Raw genomic sequence first — 7,173 nt, 5'->3', positions numbered from 1 at the left:
CATCTCAACCAACCTTTCTTAATTTTATCGATAATGATTTTCTCAGCCTTGCATTCTTTCCTTATATCACCATTCGAATATCTATCATACAACGTTTTGCCGTAAACACCTTTTTGCATACGCTATTTATCGTATGAGATAAAAAATGCAAATATGTGTTATTTTTTAAAACGAAAAAAAATACTTAAAATGTGAAATAATAAATTAATCAATAATTTTATTATTTCAAGGTATAAAACGAAATAAATTCATTTTAAAATTTGCCATCTTTCCTGTGTTTAAATGACTGTTTTTGCTTATTTTTTCAGAATCATCCGGAAGATTAAAATATCATAAAAATTAAGAGGTATAATGGTAATATTGTTTTATCAATTAACGTTTTAATGTGAATAACTTAAGGCTATATTCTATATCGTAAAAAAAAAAGAAATTTATTATACAAAAGGCTTTTCAAACTGATATTATCAAGTCATGCTGAAATATTGTTGAACTAACTGTTTGTTACTGACTGTGGGTAATATTCAACTAAGTTCCGAATAAATAAATGTACAATACCTTGCTAACGGAAGCACATTTAATTAACTATGAAGACTACACTGCACTAACCATCCACAGAATAATGTTAAATAAATATAATAAATTATTATATATTTAAATATTATATTTATTTGAGTATCTTTGGACGAGTTAAATAAATATTAGAGCGAAAACTACTTAAATATATTTTAAATATCCAGAATATCCAGAACGGTAGTCAAAAATGTAACTTTGTACTACTACGGAGATTAACCATAATTATAAACACAGAAATCAATAGTTTTAGGTGTATTTTCTTAGTATTTAATTTGTGGATATTGAATTTTTATTTTTATTTAAACCTTGCCTTACAATAACGAATTAAAGGTTTTATATTATTAAATAGATAAAAATAGAACATAAATATTTTTTAAATCTACTATACAAAAATAATTGTTCGTAAAATACTAGATGATGGTAAAGAATACCAAAATAAATAACGTTCTGAATAATACGATTACGTTCAAATATAAATAATATTGGAATTGATTCAATTCGAATGTTTAAAAAAAAGTCATGTCAGTATTTTAATACAGAGAGTAGATTGGAAAACATGTTACCTCTCAAATTGGAAAAAATCTGTTGATTGAAATTTATACTTTGTAAACACAGATAATAACGTATTCTGAAAATAAAGAACAGTTAATAAGCAATTTAAATTCCGGAAAGAAGGACGGAAAAGTAAATAATCTCAACAAAAATCGCAAAGATAACAATAATAAAATATTAACGGCTTACCTTTCGAGTTTTAGAGATGTCCTCTCGGCGAAATCCCCCGATGCCGAATCAAAATGTTCCTCACCGTCTCGGGCTCTATTTACGTTTTAATTTGAAATTTACCTTGCTGCCTGAAACTCCAAATTATTTTTTCCGAGAAGAAATACTCCCTTGGAGCAGTTTGGCGACTGTCTTTATACGTTTTACCACCCTCAATTTAAATACAACCCTTAGAAATGAATTTGTTCACGATTTTCGCCGGGCGAGACAAGTTGATTAAATGTTCAAATACTAGATTTTGGTATAAGTTTGTTTTTGGATTATGTGTAATCAAAAAGAGATTGTCTTTCAATTCACTGAGCACTAATTGAGTGTTTGTAACTTGTAGCTGATTGCAATGTCGAAGCAATTTCGCGACACATTAAGTTTGAGAGTTTTTAAGAGTTTTTAATAACGACGATAATAATTTACACACACTGGGAGTCGTATAAAGTTCCGAGAATACCTTCGAATTAACGTCTCGACTGATAGAGGTTAAGTTTTTAACGCTTTTATATACCGGTCACAGCATAAAAAGTTTCGTTATAAAGGTTCCCGGGTTCCTATAAAGATGAATTTCACTTCTGAAAGTGGTCGTAAAAGAACAGGATATGTTAGAGGATATGTCAGAAAGTTTTATACAAAAGGTAAAGAGTGTATAAAATTTCTTTTGTTACCCGTTATTACTTTACCAAAGGAAAGGGTTAGGCTTAGAAATCACTAAAAAGCGATTTACTTCGCTTTAAATTAACGGTAAACAATAGTTTAGTTGAAAGGTAAATGTTCGGAATAAGTTTGGAAAGTTTAATATCAATTTCCGGCGCGGAACCGAGAATATATTTAGCAAACTTTAAAAAAGTTTGTTAACTTTGGCACAAGAAAGTCCAAAAAGTTCGGTACGATATTCGGGATCTTCAACAGCCTCCGCGGGCTTGAAAAGTTTGTTGTCGAGATGCAGCTGCTTGTGTTCGGCGAGGATGCAGGAGCGGATGGAGCGATCGGCGGCTGGGAGGATCTCGGTGGGAGGGATCCGTTCTCCGGCGGTGTGAGGAGATCAGACGGGTCGGGAGCTGGAAGCCGGACTGGGCACTTGGCGCGCTGACTCTTCGGAGGACCACACGAGACTACTAGCTTCAATATCGCCCCTTATGCGACTGAGCGCCGCGAACTCGACTCGGCGACTGGGGGGAAGGGAAAACTCCGCAAACGCGAAACGACCTAACCCCCGCCACGCGACTCTGACCCCTACGAGCATTGCGCGCACGCACCCTATTCGCTCGCATCCCAAAGCACACCTGAAAACTGTCAGGCGACTCTATTCACTTAACCCTTTCCGCCTAAGGGTCAGAATCGCCGAGAGGCAGACGCTTCAGTTTCCGCTTTTTGGCACACCGGAAAGGGAAGGATATAGGCCCGCGCGGAATTTCCTTCTCGCGAGACGAGGACGGAAGACACGGCGAGGTGTTTACCTGTTTAAAATGTAAGTCCAACGTCGACTGGCGGTGAAATTGAAGTTTGACGTTTAGGTAAGTGATTCTCGTCCCGTTTTGGTCTTCCATTTCCCTCGTTCGGTATAAAAGAGAATATAAATACCGACTCATGCGTAGCGAGATACTTAATTATGAATAAGACATTTTACTCAGTAAATGTACGCCCAAAGAAATGGCAAATTTACTCATCTGATACACACGTAAAATACTTTTACATGAAGTCTATGTTACAAGAGTTATTTATGATTAATTTTTCATACATCAAAATGATGTTTTTTGAAGTAATGCAAAGCATAACAAAATGCATAAATTATCCAATTTTTTTGAAATTTTTGACCATAGAAATTTTAATGCAATGTGAACATTTCCTAGGTAATAAAAGTTTCTGCCAATAAAATGCACTGCTTTATAAAAACAAAATCAAACATTTTCATAAAATAATATGAAAAGCTTTTGTTTTATTTCATAGAGCGCTATTTCTACAAATTCACATTAAAATATCATACATTGCACATCACTCTATTTACCAATGAACAAAAATTCAATTCTCTATTATGGTTTGAATCGTGGAATGATATTTCCAATTGTCATACAACTGATTAAGTATATTTAACACAATCGTATATTGGAACACGGTACATCACAACTCATAGAAATATTTTTTGATTTGGAAGTTAAATTGGATACTTATTTTTAAATAATGAAATAAAAACGCGTTTTTACAAAAAATAATTACTGATGACAAACTCAGATAAAGAAATCAAGGTATGCTTTCAACCTTGTGTAGCCAATAAATTTTTACCTCACTACATACCAGAGCAGCTCTTTTATAGTAATATCCTTCACCATGACCTCTTTCTTCTTCTAATTACCCTTAACCACGTTCCATGGTGCATAGGGCACTGCACGGCAGATGAAATTTTAAATTGATCGTATATTATATGATACCAAGATCATCAGTTTTACGTTTCAGGTGGCAGTCTAGGTTTATATTAAATAATTATTTGTGTGAAAAATGTTTTTGCAATGCTGAATGTTTCGGGATCGATTCCCATGGATCATAATAAATGTTTGTGAATTTTTAATCACATTTTATGCTTAACACAGTACTGATAACATATAACTGATCAAGGAGCGCTGGAATGATAACTTTGCGTTCGTGGAATCAAGATAACATTGCATCGATACGATGCAGTCATCTACGCATCATTGGATATTATTAAAGGAAATAATAGGAAGAAGATAAGTTGATAAATGTAATGAGAAAACTTGATTTTTTTAAAAGTAATATAGTCTCTTAGTATTCCATTATCATTATCATTGTGTCCAAAAGAAATTTATTCAAATCTTTCTTGCATAAGATTTATGTTTTGTACCGACATTAATTGGTAGAACTGCATTTTTTATGTGTAATAAAATAACAACTTTATAGTTTTTTCCACATAAATTTTATTTTATTTGACTAGTGACAGGGTTTCGTCGTTACCAACACCATCAGAGTGGTCAAATAAAATATATGGGGAAAAACTATTAAGTTGTTATTATTATATTGCATGTTTATTTTTTGACACAAAATTATTGTGTCCAAAATATTGACGTTCAACTACGTACATAATACAATTTGAACATGGGTAATAAAATTATTGTTTACAACATTTTGTATGTGTCCAAACACTTGTTCACAAATCTGGATTATCTCATGGTTGTCAATCATAGGTAGAATTGGTGAATGTTTCGCGTGTGTAAAGTGATCACTTAAGCAATTCAATGACGGTCGTAAGCCCCGTAAATGCCCAGACTTCCATATTTTTTTCTTTATACTATATGTTGAGATGTCAGAAAATATTGTGAATTATTATATTTTTAAGGACAATAATCGTCTGGAAGGTACTCTTATTACCAGTCACCGTATTCAATCTTATGTATATCTCGTTCAGGTTACAGTAATGTGGTTAGATACGATAATCCAACATGACGTTTCCAGCCACTTGTAACTATTGGTATGTCGGTTTGGTACTTGTAATTGTATATTACATATGTATACATCGTGTATTTTGTGAGAGAACTGTGGGTACTTATAAAATGTGAACGAAATTTGCAGTCCTCACAGTTTTTCATTTTACGTTATTTCAAAATCGTGTTAATTTTTATAACATTACTGAATTTATGAGGTATTAAATAGTAGGAAATAAGATGGAAATTTAAAATGTCGCATCAAAGAAATATTAAATGACCAAGAAAAAAAATACATTATAAAATACATTCACTTTTACTTTATCCATTATAAAACAAACAATTGGTACTAAAATGTCATATCAATAAGAAATAACTGGACAAAAAAATCAGATTTTTTTATATACCTACTTATTTCCCGTATAACAGTTGTCAAGTTAGTCAGTTAGTAAAATAGTTTTTTTTATAAATCATGTAATCAATAATAATTTTTAAAAAACAACATTTTTAACTTAAGCTTAGAGAAATAATTAACAAAGTCATCGATTTGTATTTTAATTTTTCAGGTAGAAAGGAATAAATATATGGAAGCAATAACAGAAAATTCAAATAATGAAGAACAAAAGGAAAATAGTACGAAAAGATAGAACTTTCTTAGTCACATATCTGCACTCATACAAGCTACTTGTAATTTATCTTCAGATTATATCAAATGATCAATTCAATTTTTACTCATTTTATATTTAGAATTTAGTAATATTAATACAAGGTGCGCTAGGATTTTTTTCCTTGACAGTACAATTTTGAACTTTATGCAAGGTTTGTATAACGCACCTATCATTTTATAACAGGAGTGGAATTTCCCCTCACTCTAGAGCTAGAGGGTTGTTTAAAGTGGAGAAAATGAGTATAGCTGCATTTTCCGTAATTGCAAAAATAAAAATATTTCTAATTATGTGATACCTACGCTAGTTTCATATCAAGTTCACCAATCACGTTTGACTATCATGCTGGAGGCTCTAGGAGAGATAAAATAAATAAAATGATTTTTCTCTATAATGACTCATACAACAAAACATTTAAAGACATTGATATTTTCGGAAAAAGCATAGCTATTATAAATAAAGAGGTTGGTAGAAAGTTGTCATACTCTGTTTACTCTCCACCAATAACCTAATAATGTTATGGGTGGGGGGTGAACGGTGCATGACAATTTTTTTTCTGTGTATATATAATGTAAATGTATATGTTTGTATATGTGCATATGTATGTATATATATATATATGTATGTATGTGTGTATCAGTGGCGGTACTTCCCTAGAAGCCCAAAAGCCCGACTTGCCTAACAACTCCAAATAAAAATGACTAAATCTAGACCAAATGATTAAAAATACATAATTAATGTATGACTGTTTTTAAATTATCGCGCGCTTATATGATTATTAAACACTATGCATGCCATTATATGGTGATGGTTCTTATTGGTGATGGTTGATATCTGAGGAAGATATTTTACTACAGTGAACATTTTCTTTATTTCAAGGTTATGGCTATACCTTACAAAAGTTACATGTATGCATATTTTTACAATGATTACAACACATTGTTTATATTTATAATACTGTCTGGGTGCTTATTATACTGGGAATGATATGACGTGAAGAAATTATAGGTACATCATGTATTCACGAATGTAAAAAAATTATGGACTTGCCTTTCTCGCAAACCCTAGGCACGCCACTGGTGTGTATGTATGCGTATGTTTATGTATTTATGTATATTTTTAACTTCTAACCTACAAAAAAAAATCGTTTAACCACCCTCATTAATTCCTCTCCTTTCCTTCTCCTTCCTGCTAAATCTTTTATTTTATATAATACCCTTATTTTAAATCTCTGAATGTTTTTTAATAGTTTTATAACATAAATGTGGAATTGTTTAATTGGCTTGTTTTAACATAACTATTTTTTGTTAATGTAATGTTATGTTTATTTTATATTTTCTTTACATGTAAGCTGTACAATTCCCGAATAAATAAAATAAAATTAAAAATTAAAAAATATTTGTTTAATATTACCTTGGGCTGGTAGCTAGAGCGCAGGGCTGATAACCTTTTCTTCATATTTAAAAAAAAGATCAAGATAACATTACTTTTATGCAATGGAGTGCCCTTTGCACCATTGAGTGAAGAAAAATGTTAGAAGAAGAAGAAAACATACAAAGTGGAGGAGTTGGGATAAATTCAAGAAATAATTATTTTTAATTGCATCGGGTGTTTGACATATATTTCTCACATTATCTCTCCTACGTCCTCCCCTATAACCCTGGACTGGTACCTGAAGCGGAGGGCTGATCACCTTTCCTTCGTGTGTTAATGATCAAGATAACACTACGTTT

At 31.8% G+C, this 7,173-nt stretch overlaps 1 long non-coding RNA gene across 1 annotated transcript; it reads right to left on the bottom strand.

The window, feature by feature from the left end:
* Positions 1-1,320: 1,320 nt before the first annotated feature.
* LOC148303028 (uncharacterized) lies at positions 1,321-2,591 on the bottom strand. The gene is made up of 2 exons (XR_015838543.1): positions 2,010-2,591; positions 1,321-1,916 (listed from the first exon to the last, which is right to left on the bottom strand). It is a non-coding gene; the product is annotated as an uncharacterized LOC148303028 (long non-coding RNA).
* Positions 2,592-7,173: the final 4,582 nt, after the last annotated feature.

The sequence above is a fragment of the Brachycentrus maculatus genome, unplaced genomic scaffold (assembly GCF_059751285.1).
Source record: "Brachycentrus maculatus isolate JH-2025_06_01 unplaced genomic scaffold, ASM5975128v1 h1tg000391l, whole genome shotgun sequence".
NCBI lineage: Eukaryota > Metazoa > Arthropoda > Insecta > Trichoptera > Brachycentridae > Brachycentrus > Brachycentrus maculatus.
This window is presented reverse-complemented; position numbering and strand designations above follow the sequence as displayed.